Source organism: Lissotriton helveticus, chromosome 1_1 (genome assembly GCF_964261635.1).
Source record: "Lissotriton helveticus chromosome 1_1, aLisHel1.1, whole genome shotgun sequence".
NCBI lineage: Eukaryota > Metazoa > Chordata > Amphibia > Caudata > Salamandridae > Lissotriton > Lissotriton helveticus.
Genome location: NC_136057.1, coordinates 1865358773 through 1865376725, shown reverse-complemented (window position 1 = coordinate 1865376725; position 17953 = coordinate 1865358773). Strand labels below are relative to the sequence as shown.

Here is a 17953-nt window from a genome sequence, read left to right as displayed (position 1 = left end):
AAGGACGTGGCCTGGCTTTAGTCTAGGGTTTGGAAATCCCTGAAGTTTACAACTCGTGTGTCTCCTGGTCGCATTCACAGGGGTGACACAATGTCAACTGGTCCAGTCACTAGGGTGGTCTCTCTTGATGTTGTGAGTCCAGGTGGACTCAGACCACACAATGGAGAAAGAGGTTAGTTCCTCGGCGGGACCGGTCGAAGGGATCTGATGGCTCAATCTTTTAGCTCAAGACCTGGAGGGCTCAGAGCCCTAGTGGGCGCTGGACTACTGCACAGACTGGCAGGGTCAGGGGCACCATGCCAAAGGATGGTAATGGGCCTGTGCACAGGCCATGGCATACTGGGGCCAGTGGCAATATTGGGGGTGAATCCATCCAGTCACAAAGCAAAACATAGGTGCAACGGGGTGTGCTCGCTGAAATCCCCTTCCAGAAGGCTTAACTGGACTGAAACACACGTTCTCATGAGCTTCCCTCCTCTCTGGTGATGGGTTTGAGGGGCTTCTGGCTGTTTTTGGCTAGCTCCTCTGGTCACTCTGAATTGAGTTTTACGGGCAGGCAGAACAGCAACAGAAAGGACAGAAAGGCCTCGGACTGAGCTTCAAGCCCGGTCCCAAGCCTAGGGAAAATTAAAAGATAGCTGGTCCAGATGTCCAGGGAGGTACCAGCCAGATCCACATCTGTCTTGTCAAAGGAAGCTCCCAGCCCTCTGCAGTGAGGTTGTTGCTTGTATGCAGAGTCCCTGGCTATGGGCAGCAGCCCACTGCCAATCCAGTCAGAATCTAAGGTTCAATTTCCTTGTGCCGGTCAGGGAGCATGAAGATGGATTTTTGGTCTTTCTCCCACACAGGAAGGTAGAGTCAGATTCCAAGGCTGACCCAAAGAAGGCTTGGAGAAGAGAACTATTGTTGCTCAGGACAGGCCCACCTTGCTTCAAACATGCAATGGGGTTTGTACTGTGTGCGGTAAGTGCCACTCGGCAGACACCGCTTAGAAATTGAGCATACTGGAGATACGGTTTGCTCAGCTTGTTTTTGCGTGAGCATCATCATTAAAACATACAAGAATACGTGAAGGAAGAGAGTCACACGTACTCTAGTAAAAAGTACTAGGGTCGCTCTGAGCAGGCGTGCAACACCCATAGGGCTGAAAGGACTTCTGCTGCCCCGTGTGTCTCAGCCTGGGTTGCTGGGAGCTCAGCTGGGCAGTGTCTGGAGTCTTATTTACAGCACCCGGGTTTTTCACACAGGGCCAGACTGGCTATAGCGGGCACCGGGCATTTCCCCGGTGGGCCGTTTTTGTTACCAGGGGCCGGAAATATCAGCCCCCTGTAACAAAACTGTCCGAAACCGGCCCTAGCAAACAGCTCGGCCGCACCCCGCCTGGCACCCAAGGGGGGCTGGCCCAGCAGTTTGCCAGGGCCAGTTTTGGTTCCCAGTCCGGCCCTTTTTTCACAGGTCTTTGAAATACCATTTGCATATTTACATAACTTTATAAACTGTTTAACAAGGCTTAGTTTTTTTCTGGTTCCAGTACCTCCTGGGTCCCAACTCTGCGTATTCCTTACATTTGGATTTTACTGCCCTAGTGTGAGAATGCATTTTATGAAAATAAATATAAAGTAGGGTTACCAAAAGAAAAATGCCAGACATTTGTTGTTTAAACAGTCTGCAAAGGCTTCCTCTTGACACTAAATAGGGCTATAAATAAAATCATATGTATTCATTTGTAATGTGACTTTTCTGTCTTTGTTCCCCTTAATTATCAGTCATGGATCTTTCAGGCATCCCTAGAACAAAATTAAAAATGCTTTCTATTTATATTTTCTGTTCCAAGTATGCACAGATACATACTGAAAATATGCTTTAGGTAACTGCTTATTTTTGTAATGTCAGGGACATCAATATAATGAGCTGGCAACCCTAATCACATGACTGGAAGTTTGTTGCAGGATGAGCACAATATTTATTTTCTCCACCCTCGATCCCTGAACAGGGCCGGACTGGGAACGCAAACCAGCTTTGGCAATTGAGTCGGACAGGCCGTGGGGGAGGGGGTGCGTGTGGAAAACACTGCAGCTGCTTTTGGTACAGTGGGCAGATTTTGCAGCACTGCTGCAAAACCAGCCCCCTGTACCAAAAATGGCCCCCACCGGTCCAAAACCAGCCCCCACCCTTCTGGCCCACCAAGAAAACACCCGGTACCCGATACGGCCAGTCCGTCCCCGAATAATGGCATAATAGCCATAGTTTAACTTAATATCTGAAAATCTACGCCAGCCTTCAGTAACATGCTGAGTTACTTCAAGTGTCTGGGAATGCACACTCACAGCAAACACCATGCACTCACACTGATCACCATGCACTCACACCATTCACCCTGCACTCACAATGACCACACAGCACTTATGCCTCTCGCCATGAACTCACACCACTTACCCTGCGGTCACATGAGCACACCGCTCACTCTGCACTCACAGTGATCACTCTGCACTCACAATGCACTTGTGCTGTTCACCCTGCAGTCGCACGAGCACACTACTCACCCTGCACTCATGGGACACTTCACTCACCTGTCCCCCTCACTGCTCACTCTGTAATCTTACTCAAACAAGCCCATCACTAACCATATATTAATTCATCCCACTCTGAACTTACATCTGCACCCAAATTCATATGGTCACCTCACTCACCCTGCAGTCACTCTTCATACCCTACTCTCACACTTTCACATCACTCACTGTGCACTCACATGGGCACTCCTGCTACCCACACAGCACAGAGTGTTAATGTGCCTACTACAAGAAAGTGTAAAATGCAGATCACAGAACTGAGTGTGAGTAGACTCAGAGTAGCCCTATAAAAAGGTGAAATGCCCTATAAAAGAAATGAAATGTTTGTCAGAAAGGGGCTATGGAGAGATGAGGTGCATTATTGGCGAGTGGTAGTGTTGAAATTCATGGAGGAGGAGGAAATGGGGAGGGGCGCCAAAAAAGACTGTTGCACTGTGCGCAACTCATGCTAGGGACAGCCCTGGCTGGAAGTCGTAGCCGATTCCTCCTCCCCCCTCCGAAGTTCGGGTCTAGTTGCGCCCCTGGCTCGGAGGCTTCTAACCGGATCACAGCGTAGTTGAGGAGGGCGTGAGGGATTCTCCTTAGGGAAAAAATAACAGAAGACAACAAAGGCTACCTGACTCTACCAGTGGGATACAGAAAGATATTGCAGGATAGCAAAGAAAGCACCTGAGGACCATCTCTTTCAACCTACCTAAAAGAATGGGGCGGGTCCGCCCGAATTCGAGCCCGTGACTGCACAGTAGCATAAGCTACATACAGTGGTAACGTCACTCACTGGCATAAAACACTAACAATTGAAAACTATATACCTGAGTGCTATTCATAGGACATTCATTTCCACAAGCATGCAGCTTTTAAGCACTGGAAAAAAAAGCGCAAACAAGAATTTGTCATAATCCTACTGGAAATATTAAAATACAAGAACAGTTTAGCTTTGCAAAGCCTAATTTCAAGTACACGTTTGTTTCAGAGGTTTTCTATTGCACCGTAAAACACTTCAGAGTTAAGCTAACAGCGAAGAAGTGTTAGCAAAGACATGAGAAAGTGGAATCATACAATTCCACTAGATGGCGATATTTCCATACGGGAGTGGCCGTGTGCTAAGTGCTGGCAAAGAGGGATTTGCGCCTGCCCGAGGCCACGCAGTGGCCATAAGGAGGGCGGGCTCCTAGTCACGGAGGGCTGTTCCGCCCCCGCATGACGCAGTTGTTTCCTCACCTGAGGCAGTCTCCCCTGGTTGGTGGAGACTGGTAAGTGATGCACGTCCGGGGCGGCTGGGAGGAGCCGTCTGGAGTACTTTAGACCTCTGCCCCACTGGGGAGGCCTCTTTGCCGCTCCGGACGTCGCAGTTCCAGCTTAGGGGGAAGAAAGACAGAAAATAGGGGTCAGGAGATTGGTAAGCAGTGATCAGAGCAGAGGGAATGAGGACGGAGTTTTGTGCCTGTCATGAACATTTTCAGGCATTAACGCCTTCCTGGGATTTCTCAGCACATGATGTACTAGCATTGTCGAAGAAGTTGGCATAGACACTTCGACTTTGGTTGGGCTTCTCCAAATAACAAAAATCTCTTAGGTTACGGTTACTTCTTAACGCGCGGAACACCCAAAGAATCAACACAAACAGCAGGCCTCACTCATTCATTTATACATTCAACCACCCGCAGCCGTGATCTGTCGGTAACCCGTGTCACTCACCCCTTAACTGTACTTATTCTGTGAGCAATTACATTTTATGTTAATCTGCCGAGATGAAGCTTGCTTTTACTGCCTTCACTGAGGAAGGGAAGCTTGCTTTGCTACTGCCATGATGTACCTGTTCTGTGAGGAAGCAAAGCTTGTACTGCTACTGCCTGGTTTGTGGGGAAAGTTGCTCTAAGCCTGCCCAAGCGATACTTGGCCTCTGAAGGAGGGAAGATTGCACTACACCTGCCCAACGCTTACCTTTTCCGTGTACAAGTGATATTTACTCTGCTGTTGCTCCCTCTTAGAACAAGCATTTGCAATGCAACAGGTCTCGCATTTGTAAAGTTTAAAGTTGTTGGTATTGTAAATAGCAATGTTTTTTGCATGGTGTGGTCAATTGTGCACCCTCAGACCCCATGAAAAGCCCCCTCCCCGACCGGGAGCATGGTCTAGTGTCTTGTGAACCCTTAGACCCCATGTGAAGCCCCCGCCCCCCACCTGAGAGCATGACGTGGTCTCTTGTACACCCTCTGACCCATGTTAAGCCCCCTCCCCCATCTGAGAGAAATATACCATGGATTTTACCTAAAAACAAGCCCATGTCCTCCAGATTCCACAGTAACCACTTTGATTCTTAAACAGCAGTGTAAAGTAACGCCTTTCAGTGTGTAAACCTTGGAATAACGCTCACGTGGCGGGGGCGGCCACTTCCGGAAGATATATTGTTGTTTCTTCAGGGGCAGCTGGCTTCATATTTTCTGGGACGGGACTTTACTTTCTAGCCAATAGGAGGCGTTACCAGGAGGTAAAGCCAACCTTATGCCTTCTAGTGCAACCCTTCAGCTTGTCAGCCAGCACAAACCACGTTTTCCATTGGCTCTAAGAATCGAAGTGGTTACTGTGGAATCAGAAGGTTTTCAACCAAGAGCCATGCTACTGGCTAAACCGACATAAAACTTCCTATCTTTTGTGAACAGGCTAATTAATATCCGACTCCGGTATTTATGCCTCGAGGAGGCAAACAAACCTGCTCCAGTTGTCCGCTATCTCTGCAGGGGCTCTAGGGTTCTCGGAGCTAGGTCCAGTCGCATAGGTCTCCACAACGGAACAGCACCAACGCAGTCAAGTAGGGGAAAGCGGCTGAAAATGTTAAAAGTCGCCGACAGGCCCACTCTCTAGGCGTCGTCTGGATTCTAGGGAAGCAGGCACTGAATCGTCCCATTTAAGGTGCCCCTTAGACATGCATTTGTGCTGCTGGTGATGGGGAGAGACGAGCGCGTGGCAGCTTAACGCTTTGGTGACATCCGGTCGAGTAGGCCCATAAATCAAGCTCGTAATACATACAGAAACAAAACACCTCGCAGCAGAGATGGGCCAGAAACTGCTTTTGCAGGGCTGGTCCACAGCCGTCAGAGAGCCAGGAAGTGAACGAGGTTCTGGCTGGCAACTTTCCAGTGGCTTTCTGTTCTTCCAGATGTTGCTTGCTGCCAAAACGAATCTTCTTTGCCGATACTATAAAATACCGACACATCCAGTGGCTGTAGCCTGGTGGCGTCCAATATCCCGGAACACCAGGAAATGTCCTGTGTAGCTACTTTGTGGAGATATATTTTGGGGATTTTAGTGCTGGCGAAAGGTGTTGGATTGAAATGAGCGGGAACAGAAGGCCCGGTGTATCCGGGCCTTGGGGTGAGGTGAGGGGAATGATGCCCTTGCATAAAATAAACTGCAAAGCACGGACAGTAGGGAAATGTTTTTGATGTATTTCTTAGCTTCAGCCGCAACAAATTTGCCCGGTTGGCTTGTGAATGTGTTCCTGGAATGTTTGGTAAACCTTTGGCAGCTCTCGCAGGCTTGTTTTTTAATGCACTTGGGGCTGCAAAAGAGAGAGGGAAACAAGATTCCGCTTTTATAGTTTAAGCTGCAGAGAAAGCAGGCTCCTCCTCGAGGCTTTATTTTACGGTTCCTATCAGCCGTGCACCGCCCCACAATAATAGACAGCACGGCTCGGGGGAAAGTAGCGCGAGCAGGGTAGAAGAGGTCGCAGTTAGAGCAGCAGGGAGAAAGTGAAAGGAGAAAGCCCGCGAGTGGTCAGACACCGTGCGCCATTGCTCCTAGCCCCCACCAGAATTGCCTCGGTCCCAAGAAGACGGGATGCAGGACCTGGAGAGAGCTCCTCCCCCAGCTGCCGGTGGGCTCCCAGCCAGTGCTGGATGTTTTCACCACCCGGAAATGATGACAAGGACAGCCTGGAGCGGTGGTGGGATGAGGGAAACAAGAACCTGTGTCTGGGCACGATAATTGAAACCACATGGCGGCCGTGCGGGTAACCGACACCAATAGGCAATGGGGGGAGCAATGCGCCCGCCTTTGGTCAATTGCGTGCTGTCTTTGTTAAAAAGACGCATGCAAAGGCCAATAGCCTGGGGCAAAAGTAAAAGCACACCCGCAGCGAGTGCGAGCATCTGAAGTGATTTCTGAAAGACCCTACATGAGTCTTCGCCAGAACAGCGCATGCGCGCTGTTACAAGCTCGACCTAAAAAACAAGGATATATCAAATGTACTAGGACAACATGCCCCGTCAACCATGCTCAGCGCCAATGTATCCTTGCAAGTCACAGTGAGTTTAACAAATACACATAACATAACCAGGGCTGTTTCATAACATTTTATGTGGGATACCAAGTCCTATAGTCCAGAGGAAGACACCGTACCCCAAACGGGCAATATTTAAGTGCCAAGACAAGTCAAAGTAGAAAACAGAAGCAGGATCTGATGCTCAACCCTCCTGTTCTTAATCGTATGGCAGGGAGACAGTACTAACAACCTTTTTTAGTTAACTTGCACAGAATTTTAATATAGGTCTGACAGTTTAACAAAATAAGAAAATAAATACGGGCAAAAGGTGCATACTCTCACACAAACTAGGGAAACTATAACTAGGAAACTGTACAATCAGTGTACATTAGTACTCTCGGAGCTTTCTATTGGTAGATGTGGAACCACTGATGAAGCGTACCGCACTAGACAGGTGACAGTTAATCATCCTATGTGAGCACATGAATGCATGTTAATTCCATAAGAGGTAAATTAGTGTCTTCCAAGAGTGTTGTACTTACAGAGAGCATTCAACAGTCCTTTAAGACAACTCACTCCCTCTTTAGTGTTCTAGTTACCTATGTTGTACCTGTTCTCATGGATGAGAGAACCATATGACGTTCATTCTGCTACTGTCACCAGTCCTTTCCTTATTCCTCCTGTAGGGGAATGCTACACTCCTGCTGATTATGTTGTACCTTTGTTTACTTTTTGAAGCTCAGTATCAAACTTTCCATTACACAAAAGATAAAACAATTTGCATTTTCAAGCTTGCTTTAATCCATGACGTGAATTAATCAATGCGCGCTCACAAAATGTCGCAGTAACATTTAGTTTTGGCACTATGTGTGAAACAAGCAGTTCTTGAATTAGGCTAGATGCCTTTGTAAAATTAAAAGAAAATAGCAGATGCATAACACAGTCGGACAATGATAGCCTTTTAGCCAACACTACTGCATGTTCAGGGTTTGAGTCCCTAATGACAGTGTTAAAATCAAAACTACAACCTCCACAATGCAACATTCGGTTGACTGAATAGCCATGAGTGGCTGGTGATGCATTATGTCATAGTACTTGGTAAACCTGTGAAATGCAAAATAAGGAAAATGCTACTTACCAGTATGCATCTGTTCTTGGCATGTAGAGCTGCAGATTCTTACACTGTGCATTAGATCGCCACCTGGTGTTGGGCTCGGATGATTGCATGTTGTAGTCGTATTGGAAGTAGTCTTTGTAGTCTCGAGATAGATGACTCCTCCCTTGGACGATAGTGCGCATGGGCATTAGCTCCATCCTTAGATTGTTTTTCGCCATGATGGGAAATGATGGAGTTTGTAGAAATAAAGAAGGCATGTCCATGCGTGTATATCTAATTAAGATAGAACTGGAACAGATACAGGCCCCGGGGAGGCGGAAGGGCGTGTAAGAATCTGCAGCTCTACATGCCAAGAACAGATGCATACTGGCAAGTAGCATTTTCCGTTCGAGGCATATGAGCTGCAGATCTCACACTGTGCATCGATTGTACAGCAGTGTCTCCCCTGGCGGTGGTCACCTGTATCTGTTACAGTAGTTTGAAAGAGTGTTTTGAGGACAGCTTGGCCTTCTGCAGCTTGCTGCTTAGCTTGCACATCAACACAATAGTGTTTAGTGAAGGTGTGTGTTGCAGACCATGTTGCTGCTTTGCAGATGTCTTCTAGGGGAATGTTCCCTAAAAAAGCCATAGAGGCTCCTAGTTTGCGTGTGGAGTGCGCTCTAGGATGAACTGTTAATGTGAATTATACATTTAAAAATCCATCTTGCAATTCCTGATTTAGAAATGGGGTTGCCTTTATGTGGTGGAGAGAAAGCTACAAACAGTTGCTTTGTTTTAAGAAAGGATTTGGTCCTGTCAATGTAATAGAGAATAGCTCTTTTTACATCTAGTGTGTGTAGAGTTCTTTCTGCTACAGAGTCTGGGTTTTGAAAAAACACTGGTAACTCTACTGATTGATTTAGATGAAAAGGAGTAATTACTTTAGGAAGGAATTTAGGATTAGTCCGTAGAACCACCTTGTTACGGTGTAATTGTACAAATGGTTCTTGTATAGTGAAAGCTTGAATCTCACTAACTCTTCTAAGAGAGGTAATAGCAATAAGGAAATTGCAGTTCACACTTATGCGCCATGGGCGCCATGAGCCTTATAAGCACAATGTTTAGGTTCCACACTGGAGATGGTGGTAACTTAGGAGGAATGATTCTCTTTAATCCTTCCATAAAAGCTTTGATTGCAGGTACTCTAATTAAGGACATATGTTGTCTGTTTTGTAGATATGCTGCAATGGCTGCAAGATGTAAACGTATAGATGAATATGCTAGATTACATCTTTGTAAATGGAGAAGGTAACAGATGATATTTTGGATGGAAACATCTAGGGGATCAATTTGATTGTTAGTGCAATAAATGGCAAATCTCTTCTATTTTGCAGCATAGCAAGCTCTAGTAGTAGGCTTTCTGGCTTCTTTAATGATATTCATACAGTCTGGTGGCAGGTTAAGGTAACTAAACTCTAAGACTGTAGGAGCCAGATCGCCAGATTCAGTTGACTTGAATCTGGATGCCTGATGTCTCCATGGTTCTGCGTTAGCATTGATAGTCTTTGGTGTGGAACTAGAGAGAGTTCTAGCAGCGTGGTGAACCACGGTTAGCTTGCCCATGTGGGAGCTACCAGGATCAGTTTGAGAGACTGTTGTCTGAGCTTGCGTACCACTAGTGGTATTAGTGGGGTTGGCGGAAAAGCGTACGCAAATCTGCCTAACCAGTTCATCCATATCGCATTGCCCTTGGACAACGGGTGTGGAAACCTGGCGGCAAAGGTTGGGCATTTTGCGTTTTCGTGCGTGGCAAACAGGTCTATGTCTGGATGACCCCACTTGGAAAGAATGGTTGAAGAACTTGCAGATGTAGTTCCCATTTGTGAATCTGTTGTGTCTGTCGACTTAACAGATCGGCTATCTGATTGTGAACTCCTGGATGGTGTTCTGAAGCACATATATCTTTTGTGGAATGGCCCATCTCCGAATGTTTTGTGCAAGCTGGGACAGTTGCAGGGAATGTATGCCTCCTTGTTTCTGTATGTAGTACATGGCTGTCATGTTGTACGTCCGGATCAAGACAGCTTTGTTTTGTATGTGTACTTGGAAGGACTTTAGTGCCAGGAAAATCACCAGCAACTCTAGGTGATTGATGTGAATCACCTTTTGTTGAGCGGACCATCTTCCCTGAGTTGTGTGGTGGAGCAGATGTGCTCCCCATCCTGTCAGGGATGTGTCTGTTGTCAGTACTATTTGTGGAACAGGCTTGAGGAACGACCTCTGGACAAGTTTTTGGTGTTCCACCACTGCAGACAGCGATGCGTGCGGCTGTCCACCAACACCAGGTCTGTCAGTTGTCCTTGTGCCTGATCCCACTGATGTGCTAGACATTCCTGCAATGGACGCATTTGCAGTCTTGCATATGGTACAATAAAAATGCAATATACCATCATGCCTATTAGTTGCATGAACACTCTGGCTGGGAGAGAGTGTTGGTTTTGAAACCTTGTGATTAAGGCTTAAATGCTCAGTATCCCGGCTGGACTGGGATAAGCTAGAGCTGTATTGGTGTTTATGGTAGCCCCTAGGTATTGATGTACATGAGAGGGCTGGAGATGTGACTTGGTGTGGTTTATTGTAAACCCCAAGTTGTGCAGTGTCTGCATTGTGTGAGATGTGTGTTGAACACACTGGTTAAATGACTTGGCCTTTATGAGCCAATCGTCCAAGTATGGGAAGACATGGATCTGTTGTCTTCTGAAATGTGCTGCTACTACTGCTAAGCACTTTGTGAACACTCTTAGTGCTGTTGTTACCCAGAAGGGAAGGACTTTGAATTGATAGTGTTGTCCTTCTAGCACAAACCTGAGATACTTCCTGTGAGAAGGATGTATGGCAATCTGAATGTAGGCGTCTTTGAGGTCTAGTGTAGTGAGGAAATCGCCTTGTTGCAATAATGGGAGCACTTGGTGTAACATGATCATGTGAAAATGATCTGAGTGTATATACAGATTGAGAGGCCTCAAATCTAGAATTGGTCTTAGTGTCCCATCCTTTTTAGGTATTAGGAAGTAGATGAGTAGACCCCTGTTCCTTGATGTTGCAATGGAACTAACTCTGTTGCATCTTTTTGTAGCAATGAGAGAACCTCTTGTTGGGGCAGCGTTAGCTGTTCTGTGGACATTGGACGCTGCCTGGGTGGTATGTTTGGAGGGGTTGCTGTAAGTTCTAGGCAGTAGCCATACTGGATAATCTGTCTTACCCACTTGTCTGTTGTGATGGAATTAAAGACAGGTAGGAACTGTGTTAATCTCCCCCCCCACAGGAGTGGAATGATGTTGGGGAGCTGAAGGAAGTCACTGTTTAGTGGTGGGAGAGGATCAATTGTTGTTGTTACTTCGACCTCTTCCCTTATTGTTATTACCTCTGTAGCCTCCTCTAAAGTATCCTTTATTAGAGGATGTATTAGTTTTAAAGGAAGCTGAATTGTCTGCTCCAGCTTGTTTGCGGCCTCCTCTATAAAAGGAGCGACGAAAGGAGCCTCTTGCTTGGGTGGACTGCAAAGCTCTCATAGTCGTGGCTGTATCAGTGTTTTTTTCCAATTTTTCCAAGAGCTGTGTCTACTTCTGGACCAAACAACTGCTGTTGGTTGAATGGTTGATTTAAGATAGTAGTCTGTACCTCTTGCTTAAATCCTGAAATGAGTAGCCACGCGTGATGTCTAAGAAGGACACTGGTGTTTATTGCCCTGGATGCAGTGTCTGCTACTTCTAGTGCGCATTTAATGGAGGCATTAGATATAAGCTTACCCTCTTGTATGGTGGGGTCATCTGCTTGTGCCTTATTTTGATCAGGTAGATGTTGTAAGAGCTTCTCTAGCTGATCATAGTGAGCCCTGTCATATCTTGCTAGGAGGGCCTGTGTGTGAGCAATGCGCCATGCATTACTAGCTTGGGAAGCTACTATTTTTCCTGAAGCATCTATGATTTTGGATTCTTTATCAGGAGGTGGTGCTTCTCCTGATGTTTGTGAGTTTGCTCTCTTCCTAGCGTTTGAAACTACTAGGGAGGCTAAGGGTAGCTGTCCCTTAATGTAGGCAGGATCCCCAGGAACTGCTCTGTATTTTTTTTCTATCCTTGGGTTTATGATTCTAGCCCGTACAGGATCTTTAAACATTTCTGGGGCATGTTTAATAACTCCTTTAATCATTGGCAGCATTTGCACAGATTTTTGGGAATGTTCAAAAGTGTCTAGTAAAAAATCCTCTTCTGCCTCATCTGAATGCATGGTGACATTGTGGTAGAAGGCAGCCCTATTAAGCAAGTGTCCAAACCCAATATTGTCTTCTGGAGGAGAAGGTTTAGATGGATATATATGTGGGTCAGGAATATCTGGTATATCCTGTGGGTTTGGATACTCCCAGCCTGGTGAACCTGTTGGGTAGGGGAAAGGGTCATCTGGGTCTTTTCCTCCCCCCATGCTATACTGATCATCATCAGAATCCTGAGGAGGTGTATGTTGTGGAGAATGAGGAGGAGAATTTTGAGGTGAAATGTTTAAAGGGAGAGCAGGAGAAGGAGATACAGGAGAAGAAGGGTGCATAGGAGATGTGACAGAGTCCTTGACAGGCACTGGAGGTGTAGGTGCTGTATCGGACTTCCTCTTCCTGTGTGGTGTGGTGGAAACATGTCTTGTTTCTGGGTCTATGTATATCCTCTTTTGCAGAGGATCAGGTCTGAAAAGCTCTTCTTCTTCAGAAATTGATTTCGGCGCCGATTTGTTCATCTCCGGGCCTGGTTTTTGTTTGTCTTTAGCCTTAGTTGTTGTATAGTCCTGTGGCGTACTTTTCGGCACCGAAGGTATTGTTTTCGGATTCGAGGCCTGGTTCGAGGGCTTGGGGGCATCAGAAACAGGTTTTGTGGGTTTCGGCACCGAAGATTTTGGGGTGGAAGCAGGTTTCATTGGTTTCGGTGCCGTATTGTCTTTAGGAGTCGACGGTTTCTGAGTCTTTTTCGGAACCGGGACTTCTTTCGGTTTCGGTGCCGAGGGAGCTGGTTGTATCGGCACGTGCGGTTTGCTCGCTATGGAGCTACCGGAAGGCTTTAATATTTTCTTCGAAGCAGGGCTCGATGGCGGGGCTTTCGTAGCAATGTCTCGGTCTCGACTGGGCCCCGAAGGCAGAGTTTTGACCTTAGCCTTTGGTTTAGGGGGTTGGGCTGGGGTTGGGGCAGTCGTACTTACGCATTGACCTGATGGCATGGAGTCATCGGAGTCGTCTGCCTCAGATACGATTTGGAGATATTCGGTATGTTCCTCGGGGACACATGGACCTTCGTCGAAGATATCCACCGGTTCCGGAGATGATCTCTGCATGTCCCGTCGACGGGCACTCCGATCTCGAATGGTCTTCTTGGATCGAAAGGACACACAAGCTGTGCAGCTCGACTCCTCGTGTTCAGGTGATAAACACAGGTTACACACCTCGTGATGGTCGCTGTGTGGAAATTTTGCTCCACACACGGGGCATTTGTTGAATGGTGTGCTTTCCATGAGGTGTAGGCCTCACCGCATGGGTAGGCCTGACGGCCCGCGTCGACGACCGGAATCGAAGTGATAAGGTCGAGTCAATGTATATTGAAGTTAAAGTTTGTTTTTAGAAAGTTTTGCGTGTCGAAGTCTTCGAAAAGTCGATCTTCGAACCGGAGCGGAAAAGTTGCATCCGAACCCAGTGGCGGAAAAAAACAATCTAAGGATGGAGCCGATGCCCATGCGCACTATCGTCCAAGGGAGGAGTCACCTATCTTGTGACTACAAAGACTTCTTCCAAGACAACAACATGCAATCATCCGAGCCCAACACCAGGTTGCGATCTAATGCACAGTGTAAGATCTGCAGCTCATATGCCTCGAACAATGTCATTCCTTTCTACTTTTTTAGGTCGAGCTTGGGCAGCGCAGGCACTGCTCTGCAAGGCATGCTGTATTAGAGTATGCACTTGAAGCTCCGCCCACTCTCCCCCTTTATGAATGCTGGCTTCTGATTCCTTAATCACCGTGTTGGTCCCTCCTTAGTACCTACTTGTCTTCATTTGGAACCTCCCATGAGGACTGGCCCATTTACTTCTGTTGTTACACCGTCTGTGTTATTTAGTCTGTAAGCACTATTTTCTTTATTGAGTTTTGTCTTACTACAGGCGCGACTTGCTTTCCAGCAACAATCAGCACGTCCTGTGAGCTTTCACTTTCCAAGCAGCCAGGACAATGGTGGCCACTTCTCAGCAATGCTATAGATGCTATAGAATGCTATAGATTTAGGAGAGTTTGAGCTAGTGCCATTGTATATGGCAATAGCTTAACCCCTTGGTCGCGGCAGTAATTCCGCTGCGGCGCTAGGGGGGCAGCACGGCACAGCCATGCTCGTGACGGAACCACTCCGTCACGAGCCACGGGCGCGCTGTGCTAATGACGGAGTGGTTCCGTCACGGCCCCGCCCGCTCAATAAAACCGCCGCGCAGGCGCGGAATTGATGCCGCGTAGGCGGGGCGGCGCGCCGTGACGGAACCACTCTGTCATTAGCACAGCGTGTCCGTGCCTCGTGACGGAGTGGTTCCGTCACAAGCACGGAAGGGTTTAAACTCTCGCAAATGCGAGACCTATTGCTTTACAAATATTTTGTTTGTGGGTTGTTTCCAAGCACCCTACTTGTACTTAATAGAGGCCACGCCCCTTTCTTTAGACACAGTTCGTCTACAGAAAGGGGCCTGGCCTCTATTAAATGCAAGCACGGCATGGGGCGCTTGGAAACAAACAACATTTGCAATGCAATAGGTCGCCCATTTGCGAGAATTTAAGCTATTGACATTTACAGTGCCAAAAGCTTAAAGTCTCGTAAATGCAAGACCTATTGTATTGCAAATGCTTGTTTCATGTAGGCAATCAAGGGCTGAACAGCCCAGTAGGCTGGTGGAATGGCCAAAATATATTTTGAAAGGTTAATGTGAAGGGCCAAACATTAACACTCCATGGGAAAAAAACAGCATAGTTACCAGAACAATTCAAGCAGCAGAAGCTGGATGTGTCTGAAGAGACACTGAGAAATTAAAAACAATGGTCTGGGACCCCCCCTTCCCGAGCCCATCCCTGGGGTAGAGGTAGGTGCGATGTTAGTTGAGTACCTGAAGCACGACTGTAATATGACCTGTCATATTTAACAGTGTGCCCACAGCTGAAGATCGAGGTGATGGTGGAGGGGACGACTAATTTTCGTAGCTTCTTGGAATTCTGGGTGGAGAAATAAACCAGGGTGAGATCAGGATCCCTCCCACAGGATGCATAAGGCTTGACCTAGTATTTACCTAAATCAACATCTCACAGTGAGTTGCCTAGCTGGATAGCGGGCTGGCGGGGAGGGGTGAAGAGTTTGTTCTGTGTGAATGAACACAGAACTACGAACCATTTATTCTGGAATCTCATGGCACACCAGCCTGTGTTTTTGTTTTATCTAATATTACGACATTTATTATATATATATATGTGAGGATGGAAGTCCCCAACAAGCTGGGCAGCAGGCAAACCTGCCATTTTTCTTCATTTGTCATTTAAAATTCCACAGTGATTTTTATTTGGAGTAGCACTCTAAGGGGCTTGTCATTCATATAAAGTATCCGAACTGGAGACTGAGTGATTAAGTTCCTTGGGGGTCACCCTTTAAGTGAACTCTGAGAGGGCAGACCCTCGTTGCTCTCCCGCCCTTTGTCTTAAGGCAGTACTCTCTTCTTCCCACTGGGACTCGCCCAGGCTGGTGGCAGCTGATATCTATTTTCCGTGGTGCCCAAGTGCATGCAGGGGAGCTGCTTACTTGCCTCATCAGAGCCGTGGTGATGTATACATTTTTTTAATATAATGCTTTCAAACATTAAAAATCAGCTTTCGATGATGTGACGCGTTGTGATCATTAGTGTGTTTGAATCCTTATAAGGAACAGCAAACTATACTGGTGTGCCCGAGTTAGATGTTCACCATAATTCAAGAATGACGTTTTTAAGATGGAGGATGAGTGGTGCACCCAGAAGATAACCATAGGCCCCACTTCTACCTTTCCTGCCAGTGGTGCACATGAAAGGTCGAACCTGAGCCTTTGGAGATAAAGGGCCCTAGTATACGAGAAACCTCTGCGAGGAGGAAGTCTTTGTCTGATTGGCTAATACTTTCAATATGTAAATGTGACTACGTTGCGATTGAGCATTGGATATGCGAGCTGCTCACTGAACTTTTCCTGGACTTTAAACTCCAGAGAGTCCATGTTGTACAGCGGCACCCAGAGTGTAGTGCATGGAAGCCATCCACTTCCTCATGGCTTGAGCCAAGGCTCTCCTTACCTGCCCAGCAAATGCTGCAGCCCTTGCTCATCGTGAAAGCCCCTAGACAGCCCCAACAAGTTCTGCATCTCCAGATAGTCGAAGGTAACCTGAGCTTGCTCTTTCCCTCACCACTAGACGAAGGTGAGCTGCTGAGAATTGGACCATGGGCATTATCGTACGCTTTCTTCCATTTTGTTTAACAGTGTCTGTATCCATAGGACCTGTGAGCATTAGCCATTTGCAACTCTGGATACTGCACTGCATTCCATTAGCGCTTTGCGTTTTATGCTTTCCAGTGGTCCTATGTACGATTTGAGGTTCCAATCACTAAAACTTCGCTCACATTAGTACTCCGGGTTCCCAAACTAGTGCCCTGTGTTTGTAAGTGCTTCCAATTCATAATATTGTTATTAGTCAGGGGTCCAGGCTGTACTACCGCATTGCATATACATATTTCTGCCTGAATTCAGTGCTCCACCATGAGTTTGTCCATTTTATATTGACAGAATGGACTCATTGTACCATTACTGTATACTGTGTATTGTATTTGGTATTGTGTAATGTTCCACTGTGTATATTTCATTTGATCTGAACTGTTTATACAGTAAATGTATGTTATATCGATGAGTTGAGTGTTATTTATACATAATTGTTCCTTGCATTACTGCATTGCACTGTACTTAGTCTCACCACATGTCCTCCCTTTGGTTAAGTCTGTATTGATCGCTGACATTGGCCCACAGGCAGGGCTGCTTCAGTGACACCCCTTTTTGTAGCAGACTGTGTATTGAGTGCCCATTATAAGGGCCTGGGGCTTTCGCTCATTTGAAGAACTCTGTAGGCCGAAACCTGGCCTGACAACAGCACTTGCTGCCCTAGTCTTGCCCCATTTTAATGCTGTAGATAACATGCATTCACAGTTACATATGATAGCACTGTGCTGTACCGTTAAGGTCGGTGTCTGGCTTCATGGCCTGCTGAAACCTTTGCCATGTCATTTAAGAAATGTTCTTATGGGTACAGCGACAAGCCATTTGTGTGGTATACCCATACCTGAATTCTACACTGGCGTACTGGTGATCCGACTCAGCTAAGAAACCACTACCGATCTGCCACTTAACTGAAAACCATAGACTGCACATCTTTCTCTCACACCTCTACAACCACCACACTGAACGCTGTGTCCCTTAACTTGATAATGGCATCTAACCACACACAACATGGAAACAATTCTCAAAGTGTAACACGCTTCACATGTAGGTAAGCGCTTCAGTGCCCCATATAGCGGCAGAAAACGCAAAAATAAATGTTGAAATACAATTGTTACCTAGCAGGGCCTGCTACATTGCACACTGTCTCCTGCAAATTGAGAGGAGCAACAAAGCCTGCTTATTATATTTATTATGGTAATTCACAGCAAGTTTATGTATCGTTTGTATTTTACTAAGCCAATGAATCCTTTATGATAAATAAAAGTCTTATACTTCATAAAAGTTATAAACCTACCTGAACATTATACTTATTAAACAGCATTTAAATGTTCTGAGTTGCATCTCCTCCATGTCCGCAGGGAAAACCTTGAGTTCTCACCATCACCACTTCAAAGTGGAAAAGGAAGTTCTTGGCATTCAGTGAGCATGCATAGCATCTGGTTTCTTAGGTTC

At 46.5% G+C, this 17953-nt stretch overlaps 1 protein-coding gene across 3 annotated transcripts in view; it reads right to left on the bottom strand.

Moving 5' to 3' along the window:
• RABGAP1L (RAB GTPase activating protein 1 like) overlaps nt 1-17953 on the bottom strand; it is a 1373174-nt gene that overhangs the window by 158426 nt on the left and 1196795 nt on the right. The gene's annotated exons all lie outside the window — the stretch shown is intronic.